The sequence below is a fragment of the Apium graveolens genome, chromosome 10 (genome assembly GCF_009905375.1).
Source record: "Apium graveolens cultivar Ventura chromosome 10, ASM990537v1, whole genome shotgun sequence".
NCBI lineage: Eukaryota > Viridiplantae > Streptophyta > Magnoliopsida > Apiales > Apiaceae > Apium > Apium graveolens.
The window spans coordinates 173858132-173874086 of NC_133656.1; the positions used below are offsets into that span (position 1 = coordinate 173858132).

Below are 15955 nucleotides of genomic sequence, written 5' to 3' on the forward strand. Positions count from 1 at the left end.
GACACTCTTTCTCTCAAACACTCACTACTTTCTTATATTCTCTAAACCCACTTTACATCCAGATTCTCATTCTCACACCGGAGGTGAATCGGGGGGACAATCCCTCGCATTCTCTTCCCTTGCTGGTTGCGACTGAAGGCAGTTCCTGAGTGTCCGAAACCTGTTCAATCATACTGAAGGAAATCTGGGCGTAACATTTGGCGCCGTCTGTGGGAATACAAGAATCACTAACGAGGTATCGAGACAATGACTCTAATTCTAATTCGCACCCTAGAAGGAAGCGAACGAAGCAACCCTTTTCATCTTATTCAGATGAAGAACTTGACGGGTCCCGAATCAGACTCACTAGGCTGGAAAAGGCTATGATTGGCGACAGGCGGGTCGACCGAGAGCCGATTGTGACCGAAAAAATTGAGCAGTATCGACCTCCCCCGGGCGAGGAAATGCAATTCCCAAAGATGAGTAAGTTTAATGAGAAGGGTGACCCAGAGGACCATTCTGAAAAATACGAGTTGCTAATGATTGGGATGGGGCATAATGACATCGTGCTCTGCAAGATGTTCAAGACCTATCTAAAGGGATCGATCTCGATGTGGTACAAATCCCTCAAACCCAGGTCCATCGGGTCGTATGAGCAGCTGAAGAGAAAGTTCTTAAAGTACTACTCGCACTTATGCCGAAAGGCGAAGGACACTGAAGCCCTGGTCCACTGTACATAGAGGGCGAATGAAGAACTATGAGATTATTTGGCTCGGTCCAAGAAAGAAGCTGGCATGGTTAGGAATTTAGACAAAGTCAATGCTATGGGCTTCCTTACGGCGGGGCTGGACCCCTACAAGGGTAAAAAGCTTTGCTCCTCTCTTTATGATTTCCCCCCCAAATCCATAAATGATATATATGTGAGGGGCGGGAACATTCGCCGAAAAATGAAAAGTATTGGGGGATACAAGGACTCCCGAAGGGATGACCAATCAAAGCGAGCAGATAGATACGAAAGCTCAATATCTGGCATTGACCGAAGGGATAATAGGAAAGAAGGAAGAAAGGAAACTGAACGTGGGGCCGAACGACGCCGAGATAGAGATTCGGCCGTCTTCACTGCTCTGAATGCGCCAATCTCCAAGATTCTCCATGAAATCAAGGGTAAGCCTGGGTTCGTTCGGCGAACCAAGATGAAAGTCCCAAATCATAAGAAGAACCCCGACAAGTACTGCGATTATCACTGAGACAAGGGGCATGACACGCTTGAAACCCTTATAAAGTCAAAATGTAATATACCGAATCAGTATAGCTATCCTTCTTCTGACACAGCAACGCACTTTCAATCATTATCGAAAGGAAGTACTCAAAAAATTATTTCTTACTTTACTTGTTGCTTGTCATTGTACACTGACAAGCAACAAGTAAAGTAAGAAAGAGTAGTACATCGTATTCGATTGCCTTTTTCTTAGTGCTCATAGAACCTTCCCACAGGGATATCGCTGTAGGTCCCGTTGAGTTCTTACGCTTTCATGGCTATATTTTATTGATAAGACCTTTTCAATTATAGCCAATATCTTATTACGAATAATTCTGACAACTTCAGGAGAAAAAGAGGCATTTACCTATTACAGAGATGGTGCGATTTGATTCTTTTTTATTGCTCTCAATCTTTTACGAGAAAGACACATGATTTGGGATCGGGATATAAATAAAAATTTTGAAAAAAAAATCTACGCTTTTTGAAGGTAAAGTTTGGAAATAGAATAATTTCTTCTGTCGTGTATCCTCCATTAATGCAACCTCGGATATGCTACCATCTCAAAAAGCTAATCGAGCGAATAATCAAAGAAGGTAAACTTAATCAGTTCGTCCGAGATTTAAGAGACAGACTGGGGTCGAAAGATAATCAAGAAGAACCAGAAGCTGAAGAGCCTGAGCGAAGAGACAGGAATAGGGGCGAAGTGAAGACAATATCTGGGGGCAGTGTGCTGGACAGGGATAGTAAGACAACAAAGAAGAAGTATGCCAGGAAAGTGTACAACCTCTATCAGTTCGGCTAGACTAAGCTCCATATGCCTATGAATTTCAGTACAAAATATTATGAGGACGTCATTCGCCCACATGAGGACCCTCTTATCATCAACCTCTCATTGGGCAGAACAAAATTTGGAAAGTGCTGGTGGACATCGGATGTTCGACCAACATACTGTTCCACAAGACTTATTGCAAGATGAATCTGGAGGGAGAACAGTTAGAACCCTGCAACGAAGCGCCTCTCTACTCCTTCGGGGACACCCGATACAGTTTGAAGGTACGATAACACTTCTTGTCCTTTTGGGCAAATTGTCATATACTATTGAAAAGCTAGTAAAGTCCTATGTGGATCGGATTGAGAGTCCATATAATGTTATCCTGCGAGACCCTTCCTGTCAACCTTCGAAGCAGTAGAGTCCATACCCCTTCTCAAGCTTAAATTCCAACTGAGAACGGAGTAGGAGAGATGAGGGGCGATCAGAAAACCACCCGAATTATAATGTTAGAACACTTGGAGAAGGACCAGGCCTATGAGAAGCCAGATGAAACTGGAAAAAGAAAGAGAGCCGATGTAGAGCCCAGTGGAAGCAGAGAGACGCTGAACATTGAGTTGGAAAAGTTCCAGGAAGATATTTCAAGTCCGATCGCCGAACCAGCTGCTGAAACCGAAGAAGTTGAGTTATACGCAGGTCATTCAGGGAAAATGGTTCGGATTGGGAGAAACATAGAGAAAGACTTGAAGGAAAAGGTAATCGCGGTGATTCAAAAGAACCATGATGTTTTCGCCTGGGGGCCAGAAGATATGCCTGATTTGGATCCCAAGACGGCTAAGCATTGCTTGAATGTCAGCCCGAGGCCAAACCGGTGAAGCAGAAGAAAAGGACTTTTGCAGCCGAACGATAGAAGGTGATTGGGGCCAAAGTGGAGAAGTTGTTAGAAACCAAGTTTATAGAAGAGATTGAATACCCCGACTGGTTAGGTAACGTGGTGGTCGTCAAAAAATCCAATAGAAAGCGGAGGATGTGTGTGGACTACACAGATCTCAATAAGGCATTTTCGAAAGATCACTACCCCCTACCCAACATCGACCAATTGATAGATGCCACGGCTGGATATCAGGTACTTAGTTTTCTTGATGCTTTTTATTGTTATCATCAAATTGCCATGAATGATAAGGATGTTCCCAAGACAGCGTTCATAACTCTGAAGGGAACTTATGCTTATATTAAAATGCCCTCCAGACTTAAGAACATTGGATCCACATTCCAGCGAATGGTGAACAAGGTATTCATGGAACATATCGGCCGGAATATGGAGGCTTATGTGGTCAACATGATTGTGAAGTCCTTGTTCCAAGATCATACCGAAGACTTGAAGGAATGCTTCAAAACTCTCCGAAAAAATTACATGAGGATCAATCCGAACAAGTGCACCTTCAGGGTGTCAAGTGGAAAGTTTTTGGGCTACATGGTCAGTGCCCATGGGATAGAGGTGAACCTTGAGAAAATTGAAGCAGTCATCAACATGGAAGCCCTTAAATGCATCCAAGGTATCCAAAAGCTGACCGGACGACTGACCGCCCTTCGATGATTCATTTCCAGGTCAGCTGAGAAGGCGCTTCCTTTCTTCGCCTTACTCAAAGGGCCAAAAAATTTTGAGTAGGGGCTCGAAAGCGTTCGAGGAAGTGAAAGAATATCTCATCAAGGCACCACTTCTAATGAGGCCTGATCCGAAGTAGACGCTTCAGCTTTACCTAGCTGTTGTTGAGTGGAATTTATGACACTTTATAATGCTCTAATAAGCTTTGAATTGATGCGCTTGTACTCAAGTTGTTAAGTGTTTTAACGTGTTTTCGAGTGTTTTTGCATTTCAGGCATTATCTAGGTAATCAGGTGAATTAGCATTGATTTGATGCTAATATGGTGTTAGGTTGGTTTCTAAGGAATAAAGCTCGCGAAGATCGGCTCAAATCTGCAAGAAAAAGAAAGAAGTCAAATTTTGGCAGAAGCCCTGCGCGCTCACGCTGATCAAGCGCGCGACCGTGCCCAAACTTCAGAAGCCCAGCACGCTGATCAAGCGCGCGGCCGCGCCAGGTCGGGTTTCAAGAATCCTGTTTTGAATAGAAGACTGATTTCTGGACTTCTCTGCTGATCAGGGCTGCTATATAAATAACTTTAGGTCATTTTTAATAATATATCAAACCGGAGACTTATCAAGGAGAGCCGTAAGAAGACCGTGTTAGCAAGATTCAACGAAGACGATGAAGATCTTATTTTTACTTATGAATCTTTGTTCTAAGTTGTAACTTGGATGCTAGTTTTCTTATTTGTGAACCTTACACTTGTTTCATACTTGGTTTTATTTATTCGTTATAAAAACTATGTTTATTATGCCATGCTTTCATCGGAAACCACGTTGATGATAAGTCCGATTATGGGCTAATTATTATCATGGGGTGCTAGCGGATTTATTTATAAATTTCTTTAGTTAAATTTTTTCGATGCCTTAGTATGTGGTGATTGTATGATAACCTAGTATTGGTTGTGCGTATTCGTTTTATGAGCGTCACGAACTTATAAGATAGTGTGTTAATTCTTAATGAAGCGAAAGTGAATTTAAGGATTTAGAACTTGTCATGCTAGCATAGGTTCGTGTATTTGTTATGCATGATTCGTAGGTAATTTTAACCATCTTACTTGCCCTATGTAATCAAGATAGATAACTTGTGTTTAAACCATTATGTTGTCAAATTCTATAGACATATAGGGTCTCAATATAATTGGTGTCTATTCAGCTTCTATCTCTTTTGTGGATGTGTGGTAGCATGTTATTCGTGCAACGAAAGTTGGCGTTTATCAGTTTCGTGTTATCTGATTAGTGTCATCACCATTGCATGCTAAGGTTAAGAATAATAAGGCTATTTAATGAAGTATTTAATGAAGTTAGAATCCCATGTTTATCATATATATTAATTCAGTCAATCTTATTCTCTTAGTATAATTGTTAGTTTAATTCTTAGTTATAAATAACCTCAATTTGTTATCATCTTAGCATTGAATAATAACCATACATTGTTGCTTAAGTGCATAAATTAATTAGTTAACCAAAGCCAGTCTCTGTGGGAATGAACTAGAAAAGATTCTATACTACTTGCGAACTCGTATACTTGCGTGTATTATTAGTGCGTATTTAGCGACTAACAAGTTTTTGGCACCGCTGTCGGGGACTGCAGTGTTAATTTATAGTTTATGTGCTTTCCATCAGTGGTCGTTAAAGTTCATTGACTCAAACATTGTTATTTATTCATTTCCTTGCTTATTTCAGGTACTCTAGCGAGGGTGTATACATACGTGTTCACGTACTTGTCAGAGAACACTGGATAAAGCCGAGGAAGAAGTTGTGGTAGTTCGAAAGGAAGTTTTTGAAGAAGAAAAGAAGGTAGAAGAGGAAGAGAAAGTCGAGGAACCAGCTTTAGTAGAGATGGGTGATCAAGCAGAAATTCCTAAGGCTTTGATGGACTATTCTCAGCCTAAGATCAATGACATTCAGTCAAGCATCATCAGGCTAGCCAATAGGGCTAACACTTTTGAGATAAAGTCAAGCACGATTCAGATGATACATAACTCAGTTTAGTTTGGGGGTTCTCCTACTGAAGACCCCAACATGCACATCAGGGATTTCATCGAGATCTGCGACACTTTCAAGTTCAATGATGTGACTGAAGATGCTATCAAGCTGCGACTCTTCCCGTTCTCTCTGAGGGAAAAAGCTAAGTGTTGGTTACATTCTCTACCAGCAGGGTCTATCACCACTTCGGAAGATCTTGCTCAAAAGTTTCTCACTAAATTCTTCCTTATGGCGAAGACTGCTGCAATCAGGAATGCTCTTACTCAGTTTGCTCAGCAAACTGGAGAATCTCTGTGTGAGGCTCGGGGTCGATATGAGGAGATTCTAAGGAAGTGCCCACACCATGGCATGCCTGATTGGATGATTATTAACTGTTTCTATAATGAATTGGGTGCTACTTCTAGACCCATGCTTGATGCAGCATCAGGAGGAGCCTTGTGGGCTAAGAGCTACGATGAAGCTTATGAACTTATTGAACTAATGGCTGCTAATGAGTACCAGAATCCTTCCCAGAGACTGACTCAGGGAAAGGTAGCAGGAATTCTGGAGTTGGATGCAACAACTGCTATATCTGCCCAACTTAAGGCTTTGACGATGAAGGTGGAAACTTTGGCTATTTATGGAGTTAATCAAATCAATAGTGTCTGTGAGCTTTGTGCTGGTGCCCATGAGACTGATCAGTGCGTAATTTCTAGTGAATCAGCTCAGTCCGTGAGCAACTTTCAGCGTTCGTAGCAACCTGTGCCAGCCACTTATCATCCCAACAACCACAATCATCCTAATTTCAGTTGGAACAACGCTCAGAATGCGGTTTAACAACCTTATCAGCAGTATCCAGCTAAGAAGTACAACCCCCTAGTTTTCAGCAACCACAATATGCACCAAGACAACAACTCCAGCTGCAACAAGCTAATGAAAAATCTGAATTAGAGGAGTTGAAACTTATGTACAAAAGTCAAGCTGTTTCTATCAAGACCTTGGAAAATCAAATTGGGCAAATTGCCAATGCCTTGCTAAATCGTCAGCCTGGTACACTACCTAGTGACACTGAAGTTCCAGGAAAGAGGGAAGCTAAAGAGCAGGTAAAGGCAATCACTTTGAGGTCTGGAAAGGTTGCGAATCCTGAACAAACTCAAGCGTTGACTGAAGAAGCTGGGGCGAGAAAGAAGTAGAGCAGTAGGAAGTAGAAGTGGAACCAAGAAAGACTACAGTTGAGCACACTCCTCATGAGGGTAATACATGGGAGAAACATATCTATCCTCCACCGCCTTTTCCTAAGCGGATGCAGAAGAAAAAGCTGGACAAGCAATTTGAGAAGTTTCTAGAGGTGTTCAAGAAACTTCATATCAACATACCTTTCACCGAGGCTCTTGAGCAGATGCCTAGTTATGCAAAGTTTATGAAAGGTATTCTCTCTCAGAAAGCGAAGCTAGATGATTTAGAGACTGTCACTCTCACGGAGGAATGCAGTGCTGTGCTGTAACAGAAGTTACCTCCGAAGCTTAAAGATCCATGAAGTTTCACTATTCCGTGTACTATTGGAAAAGTGTATTTTGACAGATGCTTATATGACTTGGGAGCTAGCATCAATCTGATGCCCTTGTCAATATTCAAGCAGTTGGACTTACCTGATCCAAAACCGACTTATATGACCTTGCAATTGGACGACCATTCTATTACATATCCGCGAGGTATTATGGAGGATGTCTTGGTCAAGGTTGATAAACTCATCTTCCCTGCTGATTTCGTAATTCTTTTTCGAGTAGGATAAGAAGATTCCCATAATCTTGGGAAGACCTTTCTTGGCAATTGGCTGAACCTTGATAGATGTGCAGAAGGGTGAGCTCACAATGCACGTGCTGGATCAGGATGTAACTTTTAATGTGTTCAATGCTATGAAATTTCCTACGAAAAATGAGGAGTGCTTAAATGCGGAATTGGTCGATTCCGTGGTTACTTCAGAACTTGATCAATTGCTAAGGTCCGATGCCTTAGAAAAAGATAGTGAAGATGCCGAAGGTGAAGAACAATTGCAATATTTGAATGCTTCACCCTGGAAGAGGAAGATTGATATGCCTTTTGAATATCTTGGAATGGAGGAATTGAACAAAGCTCCTAAACGCCTCAAGCCATCTATTGAGGAAGCTCCCACTCTTGAGCTTAAGCCTTTACCTGAGCATTTGAGGTATGCATTTTTAGGTAATGCTTCTACTTTTCCTGTCATTATTGCATCTGACCTTTCAGGTAGTGACGAGGTAAAGCTTTTGAGGATTCCGAGAGATTTCAAATCGGCAATTGGCTGGACTATAGCAGATATCAAGGGAATCTGCCCTTCTTACTGCATGCATAAAATTCTGCTAGAGGAAGATAGCAAGCCTACGGTCGAGCAACAAAGACGACTTAATCCAATCATGAAGGAAGTAGTGAAGAAGGAAATTCTTAAGTGGCTAGATGCAGGGATCATCTATCCTATACTTGACAGTTTATGGGTAAGCCCGGTTCAATGTGTATCAAAGAAATGTGGAATTACTGTGGTAGCAAATGAGAAGAATGAACTTATTTCTACAAGAACAGTCACGGGGTGGAGAGTTTGCATGGACTGCAGGAAGTTGAACAAGGCCACTAGGAAGGATCACTTCCCTTTGCCCTTCATTGATCAGATGCTTGACAGATTGGCTGGTCATGAGTACTACTGTCTTCTGGACGGTTATTCGAGTTATAATCAGATTTGTATCGCTCCAGAAGATCAGGAAAGGACTACCTTCACTTGTCCATTTGGTACTTTCTCCTTCAGATGAGTTTCTTTTGGTCTGTGTGGTGCGCCAACCACATTTCAGAGGTGTATGCTGGCCATCTTTTATGATATGATTGGCCATAATGTGGAGGTGTTCATGGATGACTTCTCTGTATTTGACGATTCTTTTGATGAATGCTTGCAAAATCTTGGACACGTTCTCAAAAGGTGTGTTGAGACCAATCTTGTTCTTAATTGGGAGAAATGTCACTTTATGGTGCGTCAGGGCGTTATTCTCGGACATAAAGTTTCTAGTAAGGGTCTTAAGGTGGACAAAACCAAGGTGAGGGTCATTGAGAATCTTTCTCCACCTATTTCTGTTAAGGGAATTCACAACTTTCTTGGTCATGCGGGTTTCTATAGGCGTTTCATCAAAGACTTCTCTAAGATTTCGAAGCCATTGTGCAGTTTGCTAGAAAAAGATGTACCTTTCAAGTTTGATGACGAGTGTCTTGCAGCTTTTGAAACATTGAAGAAGAGTTTAATCACGGCACCGGTCATAACTGCATCCGATTGGAATGAACCTTTTGAGATGAAGTGCGATGAAAGTGACTATGCAGTTGGAGCAGTTCTTGGGAAGAGGAAGAACAACATATTTCATGTGGTCTACTATGCTAGCAAGACCCTAAATGGTGCTCAACTGAATTATACTACTACGGAGAAAGAACTTTTGGCTATTGTCTATGGTTTTGAAAAATTTTGATCTTATCTACTTGGGACTAAGGTGACAGTTTTCACTGATCACGCTGCAATTCGATATATTATCTCAAAGAAGGACTTGAAGCCTAGATTGATTAGATGGGTTCTTTTGCTTCAAGAATTTGAACTAGAGATCAAGGACATAAAGGGAACTGAAAATCAAGTCGCTGATCATCTCTCGCGTTTAGAGAATCCTAATGCTACTTTATTGGATAAGAAATTGATAAATGAGTCTTTTCCTGACGAGCAACTGTTTGCAGTGCAAGAAGAAGAACCGTGATTTGCAGACATTGTGAACTACCTTGTGAGTAATATCATGCCTCCCGACTTATCTTATGCTCTAAGGAAGAAGTTTCTACATGAAGTGAAGTGGTATATGTGGGATGAGCCATTTCTTTTTTGACAAGGAGCTAACCAAATCATCAGGAGATGTATTCCTTATAGCAAAACGGGGGGGGGGGGGGATCTTGCGAGATTGCCACTCAACGGCTTATGGAGGATATTATGGTGGAGAAAAGAAAATAGGTCGTATTATCCAAGCAGGTTTCTTTTGGCCGACCTTGTTTAAAGATGCTCACCAGTTCATTTTGAAATGTGATCGATGTCAACGTGTGGGTAATATATCTAAGAGGGATGAGATGCCTCTTAATGTGCTTCTAGAGGTTGAGGTCTTCGATGTTTGGGGAATTAACTTCATGGGGCCATTTATCTCATCTTGTAACAATTAGTATATCTTATTGGCGGTTGATTACGTGTTAAAATGGGTTAAAGTTAAGGCATTGCCAACGAACGATATGAAAATGGTGCTTAATTTTATTCACAAGCAGATATTCACAAGGTTTGGAACTCCAAGAGTCATAATCAGTGATGAGGGGTCGCATTTTTGCAATCGCAAGTTCACTGCTATGACGCGAAAGTATAATGTGAATCATCGCATTGCCACGACTTATCATCCTCAGACAAATGGTCAAGCTTAAGTGTCTAACAGAGAGATCAAGCACATTTTAGAGAAAGTTGTGTGTCCATCGGGGAAATATTGGTCTTTGAAGCTTGATGAAGCTGTTTGTGCGTATAGAACAACATTTAAGACTTCATTGGGAATGTCGCTATTTCAGTTGGTTTATGATAAGGGGTGTCATTTGCCTATGGAGCTCGAGCATAAGGCATATTTGGCTTTGAAGATATTGAATCTTGACTTGGATGCGGCTGGAAAGAAGAGGATGCTTCAATTGAATGAACTCGACGAGTTTCGACTTCAAGCTTATGAGAACAACAAAATGCACAAGTAAAAAGTCAAGAGGTGGCATGATCCGGGTATAGTGCTCAAATCATTTGTGCCGGGGCAACAAGTTCTTTTGTTCAACTCTCGTCTCCGTCTTTTTTCTGGAAAGTTGAAGTCAAGGTGGTCAGGGCGCTTCATAATCACAACTGTGTTTCCACATGGAGCGGTGGAAATTTTTGAGAATGATCTGGGCCAAGTATTTAAGGTAAATGGTCATAGGTTAAAGCATTACTATGGTGACACGGCAAACCGCGAGGTGGTTAGTGCCGTTCTATTGTCCATTTGAGCTCAAGGTTCTACGTCGAGCTAGCAACGTAAAAGAAGCGCTTCTTGGGAGGCAACCCAAGTTTGTTGTACATTAGTAGGTAGAGGATGCAAGAAGAAAGGAGAAAAACACAAAAAAGAAAAAAATTCAGGGCCAACTTCAGTAGCTGAGCGTGCCCACGCTGATCAAGCGCGCGACCACGCTATTTTTCCAGTAACCAAGCACGGCCGCGCCGGTTTTCCAGAGAGTGAGCGTACCCGCGCTGTCCAAGAGCGCGGCCGCACCGAGTCCCTGTTCGAAAAAAAATAGTAACAGCAGAAAAAAGAGAAAAATTAGGACTTTTACTCCAAAATCAATTCCAACCCGAGTTCTTCATCTGCGGGTGGTGTGAGGCCAAGGTTTTCTACTCCTGAGGCTGAAGAGACGTACACGAGGCTTCTCTCGAAGCCTATTGCTAAGGAGCGAGGTTTTCTGCCATCAGGGAAGGATGGTAAGCTGTTGGAGATGATTCTTGAGATGTGCTGGGTTCCTTTTTGTGAGGCTCCCACTGCTGTGCCCATGAGTGTTGTGCATGAGTTCTATGCTAATGCGAAGGTAGAGAAGAATGGCTTCACGGTGGTTAGGGGGATGACTGTAGAGTACAGTGCTGATGCGATAAGGAGAGTGATTGAGCAGCCTGTGAGGAAGCCCGATCAGGACACTTGGAATGATAAGACTCCTGAGGACTTCAACTTGGATCTCATCATTTTGACTCTGTGTGTGCCTGAGACTCACTGGAAGTTCAAGAGGGGCACTACTGATTACTCCACGTTCCCTGCGTCGTGCATGAACAGGTTTGCACGGGCTTGGAACTCATTTATTTGTGCTAACATCATGCCGTCTTCGCATGTGCATGAGATTACTGTGGAGCGTGCTCGTATGCTATGGGGTATTCTTCAGGGTGATTACATTGATTTTGGAATGGTTATTTATCAGGGGATTTTGAGATTCTTGAGAGGAGGTACTACGGGTGCTATTCTGTATGCGTCCGTTGTGACAAAGTTGTGCGTGACAGTTGGTATTCATTGGCCCGCACATGAGCAGCTGCAGCTTCCCAGTGCTCCTATCGACTGTTCTACACTGTTGAGTATACAGGAGTGGTATAGAGGGAAGCCCGATCCTAAGGGGCTTGGGTATTCATATGATCATCTTCCAGGTGGTGTACCCATGTATCAGGCTACTGCGGGAGGTTCTCAGCAGGCCCGTAGAGTAGCTTGGAGAGCTCAGTTAGGAGAGGAGCCTGGTTCATCGCAGCAGCAGCAGGAGGAGGTAGCAGGAGCAGAGATTGGAGCTGGTTTGAGTTTGATACAGTATAGGCATCTAGCAAGGAGGATGGATGCGATGCACGACATCCATAGTCGGTTTGCACATGATCTTACCCAGACACTTGGGACAACTTTCAGAGCCACCGATGTTGACATCCAGTGGCCAGTATTTGGTGAGGACTCCGTGTATTCGCATCCAGACACGCCTGACACTCCACCCGTTGAGGGTGAGGATTCTGATTCACAGTAGGTATGCCTGAATTCCTTACTATTACCTTCACTGAGGACAGTGAATATTTAAGTTTGGGGGTAGTAGTTGAAGGAATGTGTTTTGTGTATATTCATGATAGTTGAGTACATATAATTTGCATATTTTTCCATGTAGTTCTTTTTATTATTTTTGGCAGTTTTATGATATTTTGTTCATTTAGTTTCATGCATGTGCATTATAACATGATCCATTAGATGATTTTTCCGATTAATTGGTGATATTGATGCTAGTGTAGTGATGTCGTATTTAGTGATGTTAAGTCGTCTCGAATTGATTTGTATGCTAGAGACAATTGTATTTCACTAAATCTTATAGGTTGCTAGAGTGCTAGATCATGATCATGGTTTGTTGGTTTGTCGAGGTTTAATCGCTTGTTTATATTTAAAATTTTGGATATTCTCTTAATAATAAAAGACATGGATTTCTAAAAATTGGAGAAAATTGGATTTCATTGCTAGTTGTGTGGCTAGGTGTCAAATGTGTGACGGTCTCAACCCCGGGGTCAGGAGTTGACATCACCAACAACAATAATAATAAATATAGTATAAACCAAATCACTAATTATATATAACCACGACCTCTTTACCAAGACCTTTTCCAGGTTTAAGTATGATTTAGGTTACCACTATTACAACACCGACTTATGCAAACTAACCTGACACAACTAACTTAATACATCAACTCAATAGACCATCTTTGGTCCTACACAACTACCTCAGAGGAGCCTGACATGGAAGGAACTGAAACTCTGCCCTGACTACCACGGAAGAATCTCCCAAGCATTTGCAATATATAGATAAAATATTCTGCAAGGGTGAATAATTAATTGCTCAGCAGTACCACTATATGAATGACAAGTAAAATAATTTATGGTAAACCAATTATCGGAACAAAATTTATAACTTGTTAGAAAATGAGTAAAACATGTATAAACTGGATATCAATACTAGCATGCTATGTAAAACAAAATCAATAGTCGTGTGTTATGCATAAATACCAGAGTTCAATTTTAGCATGCTATTTTCATTTCCAAATCTTCCGTTCCATTACAGGAACCACAAACCATTTGTTCCGTTACGGGGATCCAAAACCACTTGTTCCGTTACTGGAACCTCAATCACTTGTTTAGTTACTGAAACCACAAAATAACAATCAAATATGTATTTGATGTTATCTAGGGACGGCTGATCAGGCCTCCACACAAATTATCTAGGATAGTTGGCCGGGCTATCACCCAAAATGTCTAAGAAAGCTGATCGGGCTTTCACACAAATTAACCGGATCCGCAGAGACTAGCTAGGTCTCTGATTAACTATGTCGGACTAATCAGTTATGTAATGTGCGCAACCGAATTAGCCATTTACGCAACGTTATCCAATATCTGATTCATTTTATCCAGTTTTCAAATCCACTTTTACCTATCTCTTTTCAAAACAATTTTATCACATCACACTATTCAAAACCTCTTTTTCATTTTTAATCACATTTTAGAGATAAATACTTTCAGAAGTTAGATCTCCCCAGAACATATATTTAACAACATTTTTAATCACAGGGGATACGTAACTTAAAATGTTTCTGTTTCTGTTCGAAAGTGAAATAACATTTCAATCATATATACCGAACCATAAGAGTATGGTCAGGGGTACTTGCCTTGCAGAGCTTTACAACTATTACTGATCAACTTTGAGCCGACTCGGACGCTCAGGCTTTATCGTTTAACCACTAGATCATCTTGGATTCGACTTCTACACTCAGGTTCTTCGTTTGGAACCCTACTGAGCTCGTCGACTACCCACTAGGCTAATCTTAGTCCAACGCTAATTCTTGGGTCTTCCGACTAGAACCTACAGAGTCGAAATACCCTAATTTAGACATTCGGTTATACTTGACATATCCTCGCTAAAAATCTACCCGTACGCTAACGAAACCCGACTCGAATTATACATATTATAATAACACACGCAATAATTAGGGTTCACGTTCTCGAAAATCGGTTCGGTGTTCGTTTTCAGAAAATACATATACTCGTCATTTTACGAAATTAGGGTTATTTGTTTTGGAAAAATAGTTCATCACACCGCATAATCAAGTTTCGTATAAAATTAAATGCATTTATATATCCGCTCGACGTCCCGATAATAACCGGATACGTTCCCGTATTTCCATAGTTCGATTTCCCGGAAATAGGGCAGCGTTTCCTTTGTTTATCGGACTACCCGTCGAAACAATTCGACGTCTCAATTAACAATCAATCCAATAATCAATCCAATCAACTCAAATTCATAACCCAATCACAATTAAATTAATGCAGTCACAACCCAACAATTACAATTCATCACCAAATTAACGATACGACTTTTAAAAATAATTAATTATTTTTATTTCGGAAAAATAATAATTTTACGAACTAATTATTTGTTTAATAATTTAGGATTCATAATTTATTTATCACGGTCCACCGTCGGCTCGCCGAGGCTCATCGCCGACGGCGACAAAACTCGCGGGTACCCGTTACTTCAGGTTTCCGACGTGAATTTCGCCGTTTAATATTTTCAAAATAATCCGAAAATAAAATAAAAATTCAAGAAATCATAACACCAATCATATAATCAAATTAAATTCACCACACTAGTTTCGAATTACTGGCAATTAGAAGAACCAGACTACAGATACACACATATGGTTGGAAAAACTAACACAAAAAAACGAAACGATACAACAGATAGCAACAAGGAGCCAGACCACCAAACCTCTCGGAAATTCCGAGAGGTAACAACCAATCATTTAACTGCAAATACATAAACATACTGATATATATATACACATGTAATCAGCAATACCCAGAACTGAATACAACCGCGAACCAGCAAAGCCCGGCCGAAAAAAAAAGAAATAGCCGGCACTTACCGGGAAGGAAGAGAAACAGCAGTAATCGAAACAAAAGAAGAAAAAGGGACGAAATCAGAGTGGTGGAAAAGAGAGTGGAAGAGGAGAGAATTAGAGTTTATAGAGATGAGATGGTAACTGAGATTGGGAGGAATGAGTAATAAGTGAACAATTTATGTTTACTCTAATTACACAACACGTGGTTTGTTTAATTCATCAACACCTGCCACGTGTCCGTCAATCTGGAAGCCGAGTTTTAATCCGTTATTCTCGACTTAATGACACATTTTGCAGGTGAAAACACATTGAAATAAGTCTAAAGTAGTTTTAAAATTTCCGGAATATTTGAAAACTAATAAAATAAAATTTCCATATTATTTAAAGCATTTTCGAAACGCAACTCGTACCCGCATTCAACATTTAACGAACCGAGCTGCACTCAAAACAATGTCAGAAAATCAAGAAAATAGTCTTAAAATGTTATAAATATCCCGAAGTTAATAAAAACATAAATTTTGAATTTTAAAACAATTTCTGAAACACAATTTATACCCGCTTTTAACAATTAAACGAATCAACGCGCGGGTAAATTGATCCAAAAAATTTCTAAAATAATTTTAAAATTCTCGGAATATTTCAAACTTAAATAAATACGAGTTTCATAATTTTTAAAGAATTCTGGAGTTAAATAGAGATTTTGCAAATAAAGGCAATCAGAAAATCATATAGGGCTAAATAATTGATGAAATGTTGATTTCTAAATTTTATAAAATCCCAAAAATAATTATTGTAATTATAAAATCATAAA

General features: G+C 40.6%; 1 non-coding gene across 1 annotated transcript; it reads right to left on the bottom strand.

Moving 5' to 3' along the window:
* Positions 1–5886: 5886 nt before the first annotated feature.
* LOC141694841 (small nucleolar RNA R71) lies at positions 5887–5993 on the bottom strand. Its single transcript, XR_012564123.1, has one exon. It is a non-coding gene; the product is annotated as a small nucleolar RNA R71 (small nucleolar RNA).
* Between the last annotated feature and the right edge of the window lie 9962 nt (positions 5994–15955).